The 19,984-nt window shown below is 36.5% G+C and overlaps 1 protein-coding gene across 1 annotated transcript in view; it reads right to left on the bottom strand.

Moving 5' to 3' along the window:
• The window catches only part of HS6ST3 (heparan sulfate 6-O-sulfotransferase 3), a 587,571-nt gene that overhangs the window by 286,334 nt on the left and 281,253 nt on the right, over positions 1–19,984 (bottom strand). The window lies entirely within an intron of this gene.

Raw genomic sequence — 19,984 nt, 5'->3', positions numbered from 1 at the left:
ATGCTATGAACATTTTTGTACAACAGTGTGTAAGCATTTCTCTAGGATATATATTAAACAGTGATATTTAGAATTATGAGAGTGTATGAATGTTTAAAATTACTAAGAAATCCCAAAAGTGAATAACGGTTCTTCACTGCCATCACAGCCTCACACTTCTTTTCAGTTTGAAAGCTTTAGTGAGTGGGTAATGCTATTTCATTTTATCGTGTTTTTAATTTTCATTTCCCTGAATAATGACGTTATTTCAAGTCCTGGCATACGTTGTGAGTCATCTTATTTTCTCTTCTTTTTTAATCTCTCTTTTTCTATTTTGTGTTGGATTATCTTTTTCTTACTGATTTGAAAAAATTTCTCTTACATTATCCAGATATTACTCCTTTGCCAGTTGTATGTGTTGCCAGTTTGTGGCTTGGTTTTTCACTTTGTTTACCAGCATCTTTTGATAAAGAGTATCTTAATTTTAATATGGTCAAATTAAATCCTTCCTTAACGGTCTGCATTTTTGTTCCTTGCATTCTTTGTGTCTTTATTCAAGAAATATTTTTCTGCCTCATGATCATAAAAGCACTTCTAGATTCTCTTCTAGACATTTTATAGTTTCCTCTTTCATGTCTAGAATTTTAGTCACCTTATTTTTTTGTAAGGAGATGGGCAACCAATTTCAGCCTTACTGTATGATTAACTAATTCTTTGCCCTACTACCATTTATATTTACCCCCATTCTGCAATGCTGTCTCTATAAATGAAGTCTTCACATATGCCTGAGTCTGCTGGGCACTCTGCATTTTACAACGTAGTTCTACGTATCCCACCCTGTACGCTGTCTAAATACGGTCAATGGGATATAGACGTAGATAAGCCTGATTATTTGGAAGAAGATGCTTCACCTTCTTCTTCTTCATGGGTGTTTTGGATATTCCTTAAATTTTCTTTTTTCAGATAATTTTTAAGTTTATCTAGCTATACAAATACACACAATTCTGTTGATGTTTTTATTAAACCAATGTTGAATCTCTAAATCAACCAGGGAAAATTAACATCTTCTGACATTGGACTCTGATATATGGCTCTCTATTTATTGAGATTTTCTTAAATTTTTTGCAATAAAATTTATAATCTTTCATATTTGTTCCCCCAGTTCTATCTGCTAACCTCACACATTGTTTAAATAGGAATATAGTATTACAAAACTTCTATTAGATGTATTTCTTATTACTCTATATATGTTGTTTTTTATCTATTTTTTTATTCTTATTTTTTATTGAAGTGTAGTTGATTTAATATATGTTGTTATACTAACTTCCCAGCGTCAGCATGTAGGAATGCAACTCACTTTTATACATTGATTTTATATCCAGCAACTGGCTAAAACTGTCTTATTAATTCTGGTAATTTATTTATATATCTTTTTGAAGTTCCTACATAGATAAGCTTTGAACAATGACAGTTTTGCTTCTTCTTTCCAATTCTTATTTCTCCTTTGTCTTATTACATCAGCTAAAATCTCCAGAACAATATTAAACAGAATTGGTGACAGTGGGCATTCTTACCTTGTTCTTGATATTAAAAAGGGAGCTTTCAGTGTGTCACCATTAGGTGGATATTTGCTGTAGGTTTTGTATAGATTCCTTTTACCAGACTAAAGAAGCTTCATTATTCTCTTAGTTTGCCAAGAATTATTCTTTCAAAGTCATAAATAGTTGCTAAAGTTTACAAAATTCTTTCTTTCCCAGAATCCACTGGGAGTTTAAAAAGATTCTTTACTGGGTTTTGTGTGCTATATGGCATGAATCAACTTGCTAATATTAAATACACTTTGCTTTCCTGAGATAATATTATACACTACCTTTTTTAGATGTGTCTGGATTTCGTGCACTGCTACTTTAGATAGTTGCATCTATTTTCATGAGGAGAGTAGCCTATAATTTTTTTTTCTAATCTACTTGTCCCTTCACCAGGTTTCTGTATCAAAGTTATACTTGCTTCATATAATGAGTTTGGGATCGCCCTCTCTTCCTTCTTCTCAGAAAGAATTTATGTAACACTGGCATTACCTGTTCTCAGTATCTGGTAGAGACACTTCGCCCTGACGTGAGAAAGTTTAAGGTCTCACAGATTTAGCAGAAACCGCTGGGGTGGAAGCCAGTTTTGGAGATCACCCAACTTGAAGAATTTCAGCTTTTGCTTGAGTTTTGGTCTCTTCAGATTTTTTCCTATTGTGTTAGCTCAGCAATGCATTTTTTTTTATTTTTAAATTATTTTTCACCAGCTTGGGATTATTTTAATCAGGCGGTCTTTTCTTCCATAACATCAGAAATGGACATGCCAGTGGGTATGCTCTGCTAATAACATGGGACTGTCCTTACTTCTGAGACCAGGTCTACTCAAGCCCACCTACCACAATCCATGCCTACCCAGGTGTATAGCAGAGGCTCAGGTAACATTTATTAAATGAGCCAATGAATATTACAACTATGTTTAACATATTTTGTCACTGTCCTTATCCCAATACATTATAATTTTTACTTACATGTTTATCACTCAGGCGGAACTGCCAAGCTTTTGAAGAATATGAAGCTGTTTATATCTGTTTATATGTCTTCTTATCCACAATGTCTAGCACATAAATTTACTGAATAGACGAGTGAATAAATACACGGATAAATCAGTTATTGTAGTTAATTTGAATATATGTAGGTTAAATTTTACCCAGATGCTTTTTAATCTGCTACCAAATAGGTAATTAATGCAGTACAGAAAAACCAAGAGGTAAATTATTGAATTCTGCAGCAAAGTAAATTTACTGTCATTTAATTGGGTGTATCTCCCATTTTGTAGCTTTGCTTATGCAAATCTAAGATAATTAAAAGCCTCCAGTGAGTTGTTCAATAGCACTCATGATGCTTTTTTTTTGTTTTTGCCCCCAGGCAGCTTGTTTTTGGCAGTAGATGTCCAGCCCACATGCATTATTTGAACATAAGCTATGCTTCTGGACAAGATGCTCTGAAAGAGAGGGGATAGAAGTAGATGGGGCTGGACAAGCACACTGCCAGACCTATTTCCTTAACTGAAAACTACCTGCAGAGAGAATTCAGAGTCACGTGAGCTATCTAATTCTTAACGCCTCTGCTATGTGATGTAGCGGCTTCCTCCCATTTACTGCTCAGTATAAAGACATGAAAAATCAACACCAGTGCACATGTGGTTTCCTGAAGAAAGGCAAGTGCATCTGCAATAACTTACAGCATCTAGTCTTATTATCTTATCTGTCTTCATCTTACTTACCCATCTATCTATCTTATCTAGTCTTATCGTGTAGAGCCCAGGCCAACGGCTGGTTGACCCTGCTGTCTTCAGAGTTGGAAAATAGCAACCTGTTTTCTAAAACTGAGAGCTCAGAGAATATAAACGAACTAAATATACATTTACAAAACATTATGGAGTCCTACAGAAAATTGATGAGCCCTAAGAAGGAAAATGTTCCAGAATGAGGCTTTGTTAAAATTTTTTTTAATTAATTAAAAGAAACTTCTTTCCTATATATAAAACCATCAACAACAGAAATAACAAGTGGAAGAATTCCAAACAAAAAGTTTTACAAACTCCTTTCATTTGTTTAAACTCCTGGTAAATGTCTGATAGCTTGAAGCCAGACTACTCTGTCCATTGTTGGATTTGCTTTCTGCGCCCCAGAAACACAGTGACTGGGTTAAAAACACACAGAACAATGGTTCAGTCCTGGGGAAAACAACACCCTTTCACAGAAATTGTTTTTTGGCTGTTGTGTCATGAACAATATCTTGGCTCTACTTTGAGCTCAAAGGAAAAGAATCTAATGAAACTCTTGCCTTTAATAACTGCAAGGTAGTGAATTTAGCTACTCAAAAGTATTTAAACTAAACCAATTTGTTCATTAATCATCATTACAGCTACAAACAGAATCAAGCAAATAACTTTTCAAAATGTTTCTCAGGTCAAACTTCAAATCACTCCTGCAATTTTCAAACACTGAATTACAAAAGGCGGTTGACAAATATGTGCACATATTGTAATCAGTTAATTAAAGCAAGTCTTAATTATGCCATTACCAATTTGTCATTTTTAAGTTACAAAAGCAAATGTGAACCTGGTCAATCCCTTTACAGCTTGGAGGGCATCATTCTTGGGAAGAAGTTATAGTCATCTTGTTTGTGCGCTTAAAGCTAGGAAAAGAGCGTACTATGCAATCTTACCAAGAATTGTTGAAAATAAGAAGAAAATCAAAATCACCCTTTTATCCCAGTTAATATGCAGGAATGAACACATTGCAGTACTACAACGATGGAAACATCAGGGGCCACCTTTATTCCAAACTACATGCCTAGTCCTGATGTCAGGGATGTAAACTGACCTACTTAGAATTGTACCTGTATTTTGAGATATTCTCAGTGTTTCTCCTTATTGCTTTATATGCTACCCTGAAAGCAGTATGACTTTCACAGTTTGTTGGGCTTTTCCAATGCAATGACCAAGATGATCTTCATTACAACCAACTCATGATAATCTTGACATCTCTTTTTTGAAGTCATTCACGTCTATCAGGTTGGGAACAAGATAAAACGTACATATTTTTCTTCCTTTGCTTGATGACTACTAGAGAAATTTGTTTTTTCTTCCTTAGTTATGATAAAATTGATAAAAATCGAATGAGTCTGAATTATAGCCTCAGAAGAGCACTGACCACCAGGTTCCAGTGTCTCTCCTGTCAAGATCAATTACAAACTGTGAGTGCTCTCCCCTTTTCACAGAAACTCTTTCTTACAAACTTCTTCATTTTTATCATTGTCTACTGCAGTCTCTACTTCCCTGATTATTTTAATACTATCCCAGCTCCCTCAGAATATGTATAGCAGGAAATAGAAATATGATCTGGGGATTTTAAACCTCAAACTGAAATTCAAAGTTGTTTTTTTTTTTTTTTTTTGTCTTGAGAATCTCACAAATGCAACAAATGGGGAAGGACTGTCTCTTAGAATCTACTCTAAACGTTTTTTTAAAAAAGTCAAATCAGAGCCAGAGCACCTTGAGTCTGAGATGCAGCTGCTTGCCAAAGTTTTGCCCCTCCTTGATTACTCTCCTGCTTCTTTGAGTGAGTCTGAACTCAATCTCAGCACTCACAGACATTGATGCATTAGAAGAACTGAGCAGAAGACATCTAGAAAAACTTCCTTGGGTATTTTGCTATAAGATGGAAGTATCATAAATCAGACGTCACATAACCAATACATACACCTTACATAATTTTGTTACTGCAAGTACGATTATATGAATAAATGCTTACAATAGAAAAACATAATTTGGCATGCCTAATATGTAATGTATTCTTGATTTCAAATTATCAACCAGTTACCTTTGAGTTAGTAAGGCTCAGTAAATGGGTTTTGAATGAATAAAGGTAAGATGGAAGAACAATACAGAATACAAAACAGAAGTGTGTTGACCCGGATAACAATAAAAGAAAAAAATTATTATGCTATTAGCTAAAACAGTTCTTTTTTTAAATTCTATTTTCTTCCAGTTCCTAAAACTATATGAGAATACTACAGAGAAAAATACCACAGAGGAAAAAAAAATGCTTCCACCCTAGCAGAGCACGATGGAATCGGGGTGCTCTCCACTAGCTAATGCTACCCTGTTAGCATTCCTATTAAGAAAAAAACAAAAAAACAAGAAGAAACACCTGACATGTTAAAAAAAAAAAAGATAAAAAACTTTACCGTTAAAAATGCCAACATGCAATTTATATCTTAACTAAAACATTTTAAATCTTCTTACTTCAGAGTATCTAACGATGAGATTTCCAGGCCTAAATTAACAGAGCCACTTCTCCTTGATACAGAAATAGGCTCCTATTGATCAAATTCAGCAGAGGGCAAACTAAGCAGTCTTGTCTGCCCATCTGTATGTGTTTTGCCAGCTCAGAATATCCCTAAAGAGGAACAGAAGTGCTTGGAATCAATACTGTCCAATCCAATCTTTTTTCATGGCTATCAAAAAGAGTTTGGTAATTAAGAAGCAATTCCATTAAAACGTCTAGCACCTCCACTACACTCAACAGGGACTTCGATGATTCTGTTTCTGAAATACTATTTACGTGTTCACGTTGTACATCACGTTTATATAACTGCCACACTGTCACCAAGCAAATAACTGTTTTCTCCTTCTGTCACCTACGCTACCAGAAGTTGCAAGTTAAGGGAATCATTTTACATTGTTTGAAGTTTGAGACTCTTTGAAAGAGCCCCATCCTGGGATTCTAAAGCTTGTGATGTTAAGCATTTTTGCAACTTATGCTAAGTGTTTCCACTAAGTGTTTTAAAGATAAATATCAAACTGTCCACATTGACAGAAATTTTCTACATAAAGGATAAATAAGTGTTTGACCCCTGAAATATACTTCAGAACAAGGACAAAGCAAGAAGACAGATTCTAACCAGGGCCATTCAATGAACTATAATCAGCCTCCACGTGAATGTTAGAATTTAAAGTTATACCCATCAACATTTTTTGCCTATTATTTTTCTACTTTATTAAAATATTGCAATTACAAACTCCAGCAGTTAAAAATTATTTGCATGTACTAGGGAGAGCTATGGTAATAATTCAAAAAGATTAATTTATTTCATAAATATGCAATCATTATAACAATATACAGTGGCTACATTTTCCAAAGAAAAACTCTACACAGCAACCAAATACTTAACCTGAGACTGAAAAAAATATCAAAAATAAGGACTGCATGGTAAAATCCATGACTTACACCAAAAAATTAGTTGTAAATGTAAGTGAAGTTTTATAATTTCATATAAATGAAGTTATAGGGAAAAGCAGATTTGTCCAAGAAAAACTCAGTTTAAACACTACCATCGCTAGAGGGAAGAAAAGCTTTTGCAAAATCCCTAATTGTCATTTTTTCAGATGACTTTAAAATAAATTAGAAGTGAAACTGTCCTCTAGGAACTTAAAATCTGAGACCACCAGAGCTGACAAAATTAAGGACATGTATAATAGATATACATAATAAATAGGTACAGAATGTATAAACAAGATTAAATATTGAATAATTCATCACTAAGAAAAACACACTTGCTTATCATTTAGAAAAATGCATTTACACATCAGTAATTGGTGTAATTGGAGTGGAGGGCTACTGAACATTTGAATCTGGATACAGTGGGCCACTTGCCTCATCCATAAACTGATTACAAATGGATAATGCATGTCCTAATTAATCTGCTTGTCTTTTTTTTTTACACAGAAGAAGTGATTATAACAAAGGGTGAAAATGCTGATTATATAGCGGCATCCATCTATCGTCTTCAGTTTTACAGCAGTAATCATAACAAAAGGATCAAAACACTGACTATACCATCACTCCATATGTTATACTTACTGTATTCATTCCACCAAGTCCAGATAGTAGGACAGAAAATAAATTTGTTCTTTCAGAAATTTACCTAGAACAGTCGAGGTTTTATAACTCCATCCAAGTCTCAGAATCCAACTAAACAAACACATAATAAAAAGCATTCAGAGAAGTTGACTCTTCCACAAAAGATAACACAGCCTCGGTACCCTGCCAGGAACAACTCCGAGATTATACTTAACTCATGAGGCCAAGTTCTAGCCACCAGCTTTTTAAAAGACATTTTGCCACACTTTTCTACAGCAATTGCACTGGCCTTTCTGTTTCCACTATACAACCAGCATTAAAGAGTTTTAAACTGACCTAAAATTCAAGAGATAACTTGACCGTGGATAAATAGTTCATGTTGGTTTATAATAAAAATAAAGTTCAAAATGATCTAACCACTAAAATTTTATTTCAAAACTACACTGAAAGGACTGAAAATAGCCAGTTATTTGAGTTCAAGCTCTACAAGCATGCAACTTCTTTCAACCTCGTTTCATCTGTCAAGTGCTAGGGACTTCAATGTATCCCCCATACAGTCGACACTCAGTAAGTGTTTCAGAGGCTGATGTTCAGTCATTCCCCTTGCAAGGGTGAAAATACTAGTCTTTGAAGCCAATACTCATCGTGGATCCTCCTACCCTATTAAGATGCCTTGCTTCGTTTTACTTCATTCTAACATTATGCCAAATTAATAAAGTGATCTTTTCAAAGCAAAGTGATCTTAGTTAATATACACAGGGAAAATTAGTAGTCAGACCGACAGACAGAAATGTAAAGGAAAAAGGTCAGTCCTGCCTTAGAAAGCAGGAAAAGGAGGAATTTCTATCACTCATCCTCGCACACACAATTAATTCCTTGAACTTCAGTTTATTTCAGCGTATCAAGAATATCGTGTACTCCTCTGCTCGGCCGGCATGAAGGTAGACATCATATTTTTAAGGGTTCAATAATATCATTCCTCAGTAATAACAGAAGTGGCAGAAATAAAACAAGAGCAGGACTAGATAATTAGCTACGAGACTCAAAGTTTTAAAATGCCAGGGCTCCTGCTATTCCTAACCATGGTCCTCAAGGTATGAGGATTTTACTCTCCACTGCGATCCACAGTCAAACTGCCTACAGACATTTTTTCCAATGCAAATGAGCCTCTCCATCCATTAAAAAAACCCAAATATTTTAAGTCGTACTTTAGCAGACACCCATCCAAATGATGACGGAGCATCACACAGAGTGGATTTTAGTGTTAAAATCAATGCAACTTAAAAACATCGATCTGACACATACTTAGTATTATGAATAATCATTGTGCTGCCTGGTAATTAGGAATAAATGCTAAGTTGTTCACATAAATGATTAAAATTAATGTTAGGTTTACACAGCAAAATGAAATTTTCCTAGTACTACACTTTTCATTAAATTACCCCCAAAATCAATGTCTGCTATCATATACAGTAACTCTCATACTCACACTGAAAGGGCAGGGGTCTCAAATCCTACTTCCTCATCTATGGTGGACACTTACCCTGTATCTCCACAGACCCCACTCTGAGGCCCTTTATGACCCAAAGCTGAGGCACATTTCTTCCCTAACACACGCCCTAGTCTCCAGACCCTTGATCCACCTTTAAAGTACCTAATATAACACAGTTAACTCTTGACAGTACCTACTGGCTCAAGACCCAAAAATATGGTGTCTATCCAGGAGCCATGAGGAATCAAGGCAGAAACCTGGGCCCAGAAGACCACAGGAAAGCTTGCCGGAGGTCGGAGAGTAGGGGTGCGAGTAAGGGAGAGACTCTTCCCCTTTTCTGTCACCTTCTTTCAAAGATCTTATACAATTCCTTCCAATAATACCCAAAAGTAAGGGGAGGAGACCCAGAAAGGGAAGTGTAGTTATCCTTAAGACACATTTCTGTATCAATGCTTCAACCCAGCCTGACTCAACAATAGCCAGCAAAAGTTGGCCGAGAAATATTTAAGACTACTCGGAGGAGAGGAAAGGAGGAGTTTTCTGTGCTAGGAGGTGCTGTGATACAATCCTAGTTTCCTGTTGTTGAGTTCCAGGTGCGTGATGACTTTGGCAGCCTTTCAAACGAGCAAAGTAACCAGTGGCCAATGAGATGACTTGCAGCTGCAATGAAAATATTATACTAGAACCAGTTTTCTTCTACCTCTATTTGCCACTAAAAGAGCTCTGTTGATACACTGTTTGTGGGGAAGCGGGCACGGGTAGGACCCAGGCATTTTTCACTAGGCAGTGTTGAGAGACAATTCTCCAAGGTGTTTCTGCACATCTTGTCCCAGCTTTTGTTTGGCCTTCACTTTTCAAGGGTGTTTGTATGGCAAACAGCCCAAGAAGATAAAAAATAGTGTTTCCCTCCAGGGCAAAGGCTGGTCAGGTTTACACACAGTCCATCATAAAATACTGGATTTCCTATACTCAAGGGATGCTCGGTGGTGCCAAAAACCCACTGTGTACACAGCATCTACCTGGGCCACTCCTCATCACCCCCATGGGACTTGGGGCAGAAGAAGTGGGTGGGAGGAAAGGGAAGCAGGCAAGAAGGGAAACCAAAGCAGCCATGAAGCTCACGCCCCTTGTTACGCTGTGAGTAATAAAGCCCTTTGTCTCTGAACCAAGGGTCTCATATCTTTTGCCAGCATCCATGAAATAGTGGCAGGCTCACTTTTCAGCTTGCAAAAAGAGTAAAATTTCCTCCCTAGAGGAATAAAGTCTTATCCCTGGGAAGATAAGATTATCCTCTGAGGTACCAGGGTAGGAAATTGCTATGGATTCTCCAAACCCCCTGGGAAAAAAATATAGGAGAACGTCTTATCTCAGCATAGGTCGTTCTGGTGCTGAAGGAAGAATAAATAGCCAAGTTAAAGAAAAAAAAAAAAAAAGAAGAACTTCTCCAAGACCTGTCACACATATTGCTTGTCCCAAATAACTGAATAATTCCCTTTATTGTGCATTAGAAAAATTGATATTATTTTAAGATGCAAGACTCCTTTTTTGATTCCTGATAGAATTAGAATAGGAGATAGTTCAAGTCAAATTCAGACTCATGCAGAAAACTAAGGTAATCTTCTTAAAAGTCATTTTTGAAAAGAAGGCTACAAAGATCAGATTTTTTTATTGCTCTATATTAATTTGCAGCCTGCCCACAAAATATTTACACTACGTTCAATCATCTTCCTGTCTTTGTTTTCTGTCAATCTCTTGAAGTGAAAGGGAGGGACCTTTATAATTCCCTGGAGGATAAAAAAAAGGCTCCTTCAACATTGGGGTTTCTGCTGCTCAGCTGTGTCCTTTGGTTGGAGCACAAATTCAATGATAACTGTTTCAAAAGATGGCTATTTTATCCTCAAGTCCAGAGCCTCTATGAATTTCACAGGTTTACTATATAGATTCTGCTGACGATTATGGTTCTTCTTGGTTAATTAACGCTCTGCAACATTTAATTTTGCATTACATAAATACCAGTAAAGAGACTGAAAAAATAAAACTAGATGCAAATTTTATGCTCATTGCAATGCACAAATTAGGCCATAGAAAAAATCCCTGGCTGGATTCAGAGTCTTCTTGTGCCAGCTCGAGCCTTGAAAAAAATGTGAAATTATTTTTCGCCAATTCAACAGAGGTAAAAACGATCACATAAAAACCAGACTAAACAAAAACAAGTCAATGAGGCTGCTACACATAAAGCTTTATACAAATGAAGTACTGTCAAAACATTTCAAAATGTCAGAAATTCATTTAGAAATTTATCTTAAAAAGAAAAAAATAAAATAAAACCTCCTGGTATAAATTTGCTTTTCTGTAAATTTAGTTCCAACCTCTCATTATCACGAAAATATCTGTCTTTCAGTCTCTAGAACTGCATCTATAATGTTAATTTGCAGAGTACAAGCAGTCTGCCAGTGTTAGGTCCCAAAGGTAGCCTCCTTGACCAGAGCGTTTGAAGAAGATGGCCTAGAAAGACAAGATCGTACACAAAAACAATACACCCTGCACAGGGTGGCTTTTCAGAATCATTTTTAGACATGCATAAGTCAGAGCTGCATTTGTGCTAGCTAATCACTACTAATGAAGCTTGAGCAGAGAATTCAAACTTCAATATTTAGCTAAAATTTCAAAATCTGAAATTAAACTATTAGCATCTGAATTAAACTAATACCATTACTTGGAAAGCGAAGACGAGGTTATTTTCACATTTTCTAGCTTTGATACAGATACACGGGGCTGGATAATAGGACCATGTGTGTTACTCCTTAGACTAGAACAAAACTAAAACACAAAGAGATATAAAACTATCATTGCTTAATATGGAAATTCAAACTAAAAGGGTATTTTTTTTTAATTAAGGATAAAATTATGTTATCTATGTCAACATCATTGAGGTTTTTTCTTTTTAATTGTAGAGAAATGGGTAATGTCACTACCATCTACCTCCTTTCTTTCCCCTCTAACATCAGGGGATTTTTAATCTGTTAAAGGAAATAAGGTTCTAGGAAACATGAAAAAGAGCCAGAAATAAAATGGCATAAGTATAGTTGCAGCCATAAGAAACTAAATTTATTTCCATAATGTTGGGGGGTCTTTTGACATGGCAAAAACTGGCTATTGGTTCCAGCTGGGACCTTCACATGGGGCTGTGAAGAGTCCCCATTATGACTTTACAAGCCACAGCCGAGAGTATGTCTAGTGCCAGCATACTGGATACCCACCCAGACTGTTTTGCCAATAACATAATTCTACCTCTTTAGCAGAAACGCCAAATACTCTGACAGGCTACGACTGCATTTCCAGCCACATCTATTTCACAATGAGCAAGAACAATCACTGCTTTTCCCTCAGGAGAAAATATTGCTAGAGTAAAATTTCTTATTAATATAGGCACTGTTTCTAAGGACAAGTTAGCCAGAAACTTCTCGGGAAATGCATATGCTCGAGACAATCATCTCAACTTCTTGTATGACTGGTAAATATTTGTACTGAAGAATGAAAGATAGATAGCCAGCCTCCAGGGTATGGACAAAAATACTCAATAGTCATTCCAATCCAGCCAGAAAAAAGAAAAGAAAAAAGCTTAGTGGTAGGCAAGCAGGGGTCTCTAGTCAACACAACATGTTTAAGACATCTTTATCTAAAAATAAACAGATCTCACAGTAATTCTGTAAACAGGTAGCTATGGTGAGACAGCCCACAAACATCAATGTTCTGAGATGGATAGACAAGTTTTTTAATGTCTCAGAATAAATCATAAAAGTTCCTATGGCAAATACCAGTGGGGAAACAAGAAAGTAACACTCTATCAAAAAGGCTCATAAAATTGATAAAAAGCCAATCGCACACCCCCCAAAATATGATTTTGTTCAAGCCAACACATTTACTGGCACTACCTATCTCTCGGAGAGTGAAGCCCACTTTAAGGCAGTTGGGAGTGCCAAGTATTCTTTTTTCAGAGGGAGGTCACACCACAGACCTTGTCAATCATGTTCCCTTATCATTATGAAAGGAGAAAAATACTTCCACTTATAACCCTGAATCGGACTTTTCTTACATAGAGAATTCTTTTGTTATGAAACAGCATCTATTTAAGGACAGCATAGATCTTTGAAGGTGTTACTGTTGGGTAGGTCAATACACAGAGAGAGATGCTGCTGATTTAATTTAGCCTCAGTTCACTGGTCTAAAAAGAAATCCTATACATTAAAAAAATAATAATTAACTTCCTCTGGAACTCAATTTTTATAAAAGGTATGGATATTAAGATTGACAGCCATCTCACATGAATTCTGTAAACAAAATATTTGTATTTGAAAAATCTAACATCGTAATTTTAAACTGTTATTTCTACCAAAGTGATATGAGGGAAAATACATAATACAAAGTACTCTCTAAGGGCTTATTTTAAGTCTTTAATAAGTAATGTTTTAGTAATACTGGATTTTAGTAGCTCTTTAAAAAAGGCATTTTAGGTTTACCCGAATAGGATCTACAAGACTTCAAATTATTTTTTTAAAAGAAATAAATGTTAAATATAAGCAAACAAAACTCACTTGGTTGTCATATGCTCTGGTTACTAACATTGATGTCAAGCATCCCTCTGACACACTTTTTGCCCAACTGATTGTTTTATTTCATAAAAACCATAATAGCTTCAGCATTTTCTTCTTCGGTAAACACTGGGTGATACCTGGTTCAACGCTTTTCAGCACAAAATTACGCCGAAGAAAGGCCAATGTAATAGGCTTGACCTATTATTTTTAACCTATTTTTTTTTCCAATTTCCACAACCTATTGTAGCATCCAGCGTCTCTCATGCAGGGTGATTCATTTCTGACTCCACAATCGACCCCTAACTATGTTGAGGTCATTCGTTACACTTGATACCCATTTTCTTTACAACGTCTCTCTATATTTAGACTATGCTTTTATTTAGATGGAGTACAGTATACTCTAAATCTTCTGATCTTCAAAGAACATGTTTACAAGCTTCAAGTACAGTTTGAAGTGAGGGGAAAAAATCTTTAAAAATGCTGTTTCTGCAGACACTGTCCATTCAGTCTATTTATAAGAAATTACCAGATAAAACCCATGGTCTCACATCACTATTCTGAGAGATATCACGTATATAAACAGTAGAGTAACAATATCTGTTTTATATACTGTAAAACTGTATACTTGATCATGTTCAAATTCTTATATTGCCCATAAAAAGGTGAAGTCTACTAAATATATCCCAATAGAAGGAGCCGTATCATTCAGGTATTATACTGAACCCACAAAATACAGTATGAAATGTCACTTACATACAAATCCATCTGTATTCTATATGAAAATTTAAATTTCAAGATTTCAGCATTAAGAAATTACTATTGATTACTTCATCATTAGGCTGTTCTTGATACTTAAATTCTGTGCAGCTCACAGAAACAGGAGTGAGACCTCACTGTTTAAGTCAATTTTAATTAAACATGTAATGTCCATTAGTGGAAAGTCCTCATTATAATAAAACTTCCTTTTTGGCTTATTTCCATATCAGGGTTTATTTCAGAATATCTGGCTAGTGTTCTGAAATCTTCACGTCTTGTGATACAGGTTATCCCTCTGGTCATGCCCAGAAAGCCATGTGGTCCAATTGCATTAAACTGTATAGAGCACCCCAACCCTGTGCACCCACTGCATTAGGCAATTTTTTTTTAATTTGGATCAAAGTGCACATGCCCCTGATTTAAAAAGCAAGTAGCCCCAAAAGCTCAATAACTAAAAGCCCCACACTCTACTTTTCTCCACCTCTCCTCATCAGTTTCTTCCAGCTGTGACAGAAATCTGTAATGTGGGAATAATTATACAGTGCGACTAGTTCATAGTGAGGGGTAAATGAGTTTCTATATGTAAATATTTAGAGCAGTGTCAGGATCGTAGTATACACTGTGTAAATACGTCTGTGATGAGGATGACTTTTACAGCATCCGGACTGACAGTATCAAGATCTACGGTGGTTATACTCTGTCCTATAACTGGAATTAAGTTTTGCCTACAGGTCAACTCCAGAAGCTGAACACTAGTAAAGAGCTCGTACTTTATTTTAACTGTGGGGAAATTGTTCATTTCTCCATTCAAGATACTTTTATTTACTCACTGCCTGCTTTGGGCCAGACGCTCTTCTACGTGCCAGGAAGGGAGTGGGGAACTAGACCAACCCGGTGCTTGCATTCTAGTACGGAAGAACAAAAAATTAGGAACTAAATAAATAACATGATGTTAAATAGAAATTAATGTTATGGGTCCCCTGTTGTGCCATGTGACTTTTGAAGGAAGACATTCAAAGAATTTTTCCTTTTTTTTGTACAGTCCATCATGGCTCAAAATTAGCCAGCATTCTAGTTTGCTTCATATTTGCACAAAGCTTTCTTCTATGTTTTTCCTTCCTTTGTCCTTGTTTTTTTTTTTTTTAACAACTGGATTATCAATTTATTTAAGCATCTGCAATGGTGGCTTCAACCCCGACTCCTGGCTCAATACTGATGGAAGTAATCTTAACAATCTCACAAGGACTGTGTGAGTCAATGAGTTGCTTGTGGCTCCTCATCTGAAAAACACCCCAAGTCTTAGAATCTTCGCCTCACCCTCTCCTCTTATAGTCTTTAAGGCTACAGTCTTGAAGGGGCTCTTTAGGTCAAATCACTGCCACCTCAACTACTCTAGAGGCCACATATAATCATAATATTTTATATTAGGAAAGGCATCAGAATTTTAACCACCGGACCACACAGATGATTTCTCAAGATTCTTGAGGAGTTTCATTAGAATCACCTATAGGCATTACCAGTCTGGAATAATGGTGAGGTCTTTGAATGGAGTCAATATATTTTTATTGAAGTGGTGACCATGGTAAGCCAACTCCTCTGATTAAGAAATGGGAATAACATGGGAATGCCCAAGTTGCTACTCTATGATGAGCTAAAGTGGGTCAAACAAGAGCCAAATAAGAATAAGAGAAAGAGAGAAGGAGAAGAAAACACAAGGCTGGAAGTTATGAGATTTGGATGTGGATTCTGGTTCCTTCTCTAACTAGCTATAAGACCTTAAATAAGTCACTTCACCTTTCTGGACCTTATGTGTAAAATAAGAACTTCACACAAGAAAAAGCAGCATGATGAAAGACTAAGTCACAGTCCAAGATTTTTGACAGAACATGGTTAAAATTTATGCATACAAAATGCCAGTGTTTTACATATCAAAATGGAGGAGGAAGGAAATCAAATTATTACACAATAAATAGAGTGTCCTGAGACACAAGAACCAGCTTGAATTGAAAACAGACATCAGTCCCTTGACACAATGGAGTATATATTGAACAAATGAACAAGTGACAGGAAATAGACGTTTAGAGCAGTGAAACTCTTAAAAGATGAATGCTGCTGGCATTTGTAAAGAGTAAAAAGTCATGACATCATAACAGAGAGTCCCCCAGCGAGTTCACTGTTAAAAGTGTTACTCCTCCCTAAGACAGGATGGAGAGTTCCAATAACATTTGTCTGTGTCTCTGACTGTCAAAGGAATTTATTGTGCATTTACACAAGCAAGAAAGAAAAATTAGAAAAGAGACCAATTCTCATACTTTTTAACATGAGAAGTATCCCCAGTAGAATTACTGGGAAAACAAAAGTTCCCCTTAAATAATTTAAGCACCTTTTCACCAGATGTATTGAACCATCAATATCAGTTCTCTTTTCCCTGGCAGATCATGAACTGACTACAGTAAGAAAAGACAAAGTTTTAGTCTAGCACAATAAATCTATCTTTACATTCAAACATTCCATTCATTTCTTAGATGTTGGTGGTTATACCAGCCCTGTTTCTGATCACTTGTTTCCACCCCCAAACAGTCATCAGGAATCAGAGTTGTCAAATCCTCTGAATTTGATTCAGTAAGTAAGCATCCAGGTGTGCTCAGTGGTGCACCAGCTCCTCTGGGATGGAGACATGGGCAGAGATGGCGGGGAAGGGGAGAAATGAGAAAGAGGTGATCACACTCTCCTTGCCTCCAGAAAATATAAAATCTTCAAAGCAAAGAAGACATAACATTGATGACGAATAACAAAATGAAACTGAAAATGATATTCAGCCACATGAACAACAAGGGACTGAGGATGAGAAGAAAGAGATCGGTGCAGACTGGATAGTCAGTGTGATCTCCAGGAAAGAGGGTAAATTAGTGCCCTGCAGGAGAACGAGCCTGGTTTGCATGGGTGTGAAGAACCCATGGGGAGGCAACTTGAGTTTGTAAACTCGGCACTCCAAAAGCAGAATTAAGGTTAGGTTAGTCAAGGGACAAAGAGGGAATGGATCTCAAGATGGGTTAAGTTGTTTGAGGAACATTCATGGCATATTTGGTACCTACCATGGCCTTCTAGACCACTGACCATTGCCCTGAAGACTGTTCCTATGAAGAATTTGTGAGGATAACAAGAAGAACTAAAAGAGAAAAAGAGGAAGATGAGGCCCTTCCCCTCCTTTAATATCCTCTACTTGGAACTTTATCAATAAATATATTTGAGTGTTTACTTTTGCTGCTGGATTGTTATTAGTTTGCTGGAGCTTCCATAACACAGTGCCACAGACTCGGGGGCTTAAACGGCAGAAACTTATCTCCCCACAGCTCTGGAGGTGGGAAGTCCAAGATCAAAGTGTCAGCATGTTAGTTTCTCCTGAGGGCTTTCTCCTTGGCTTGCATATGGCCACCTTCTCACTGGGTCCTCACATGGCCTTTCCTCCCCGCACCCACATCCCTAGGATCTCTTTGTGTGTCCCAATTTCCTCTTCTTATAAGGACTCCAGTCTGATTGAATTGGGGACTGCCCTAAAGGACTCATTCTGACTAATAAGCTCTTTGAAGACTTTATCTCCAAATACAGCCACATTCTAAATTATATGAATTTTGGGAAAAACAACTCAGCCAGTAATGTGTAGAACTTATAAATATCCTTCTAAGCTTTTTAATCATAAGATAAACAACGCTGATAACTATATACAGCACTATAAACACAGTATGATAAAACGGACAGAGTTGAAAATGTGAAATGTAATTTTAAAACACAAATTTATACAAAAGTACAGATGAATACATTATAATTTGAACAACGAAATTCCCAAATCTTGCAAGGCATGGGAGTTCCAAAGTAGACCAGGAAATGATAATGCTGATCTTTGATTACCTTTCCTTTGGACTGATGAATATCTCAATAGATACCTTTGGTGGTAAGAATTTTTGATAAAACAAATGATGGTGCCCTAGAAAAAGATAGGGCAGGAGCAAGTAATGTAGTAGAAAGAGCCACAGATTAGGATTTGGGCATTCTGGATTCTAGTTCAAAACAGAAGAGGCATCCAAAGAGGATGAGAAAGAGAAAAGAGAGAAATTACGAAAGAACTACATTTCAGAAGCAAAGAAAATAGAAATTCTAAGAGATCACGAGTCCACTACTGTGAACATATCAGATAAACAAAGCCTGAGAAAACTCTTATTGACATTGCACTTTGGAGTTCACTCATGACCCTTGGAAGAGCAATGCTGGTAAAGTCGAAATGGTTAAAGGCAGATTTCATTGGCTGAGAAGTGAATAGGAAAGAAAATGTAGAAAATTTGTGATTTTTTTTTTTTTACATCCAGCCTTTTTTTTTTTAGTCTGACACCACAGGAGAAATATGGTGGTGGTTTAGAGGAAGAATAGATAAAATGAGTTTTTCCTTTTCTTCTTCCTTCTATCCTTCCTTTTTTCTTTTCTTCTTTTCCTTCTTTATTTTTTTAAAGATGAAACTAGAGTTTGTTTACAAGTTTACGAAAGGACTCTGCCTAGAAGTTGGGTTTGAGGGTCAAAGAAGTGAAGGATTCTCTGTATATTCATCTAACCCATGCATGAGAAATCCCAGCACTGTGTTTATCACTCCCTGCCTTCCCATCCACCCAGAGGTTTATGGATTAGTTGGGATACAGACAGTTACCCTGAGTTATGTGTTTTAATGGCTATGTGTGCAACTGAAGAGACCACACAGGGAAAGGAGCATCTAAGTGTCATTGAGGAGTCTGAGAGGCCTCTCAAAGATGTTGGAGCTGATGCTTTCAGGACGGGCAGTGTGTCAGGCTAACACAAGAGAGGGGGCATTTCATACAGAAAAGTCTATGCAAAATTAGAGTCATGGAAAATACAGACAGACTCCCTGGAGGGGTTCATCTTGGAAAGGAATGGAGACAGTTTTCTCTTGGAAGGTAAGAAAAAAAGGGAACATGTAAAGCTATATGGTCAGGTTTTAAGAATGAATGGAGGGAAAATTAGCAGAATTTATGTCTAAGGTCCTCTATTTTCTCAGTTGTCTTCTTAAATAACATTAGCTATTGGTCAAGTTTAACCACTTCATTTTGAATTTTCATTTTTTAAACTACCAGAGTGCTTCAAGGCATTGTTTAGGATCAAATATTGACACCCTCAGAAATAGAGAAAATAAATGGATTGAGCTTGAGGGTAGGTTTGAGAATTTACCTAGAGAGAAAGGCAGAAAATTCAAAGCAGGCAGACAACACTGGTTCTGTCCACCAAGACAAACAGCTCAGTTATAGGTGTAAAAAGGCATTATTCAATCAAGAAGGGAGGCGTCAAATCTAGCATACTTTCAATTAACCTTTTTTTTATAATTTATGAAGAAAATTAGTTAAGGGACTAATCATCTTCAGGGGAGGTAAAACACAAGCAAAAAAATTAGTGTACAAATTAGAACATGGTAAGTATCTAAAAGATAAGGAATGTTCAGTCCTCATAAAAGCAACCAATGTAAAGTTAGTTCTGTCTAGAGACTAGGTCACCCAAAAAAGCTCAAGAGGAAGTGTAGGAAGCCTGGGGAGAGAATCATCCATCTTGGTAGAGGTGGTAAGGTCAAGATCTTGTAAGATTAGAGGCAGAGCCACCAGCAACAGAAGGGACTGTGATATGGAGCCATCTGTCACCTTCCTGATATCC

This window comes from Camelus bactrianus, chromosome 14 (assembly GCF_048773025.1).
Source record: "Camelus bactrianus isolate YW-2024 breed Bactrian camel chromosome 14, ASM4877302v1, whole genome shotgun sequence".
Taxonomy (NCBI): Eukaryota; Metazoa; Chordata; class Mammalia; order Artiodactyla; family Camelidae; genus Camelus; species Camelus bactrianus.
This window is presented reverse-complemented; position numbering and strand designations above follow the sequence as displayed.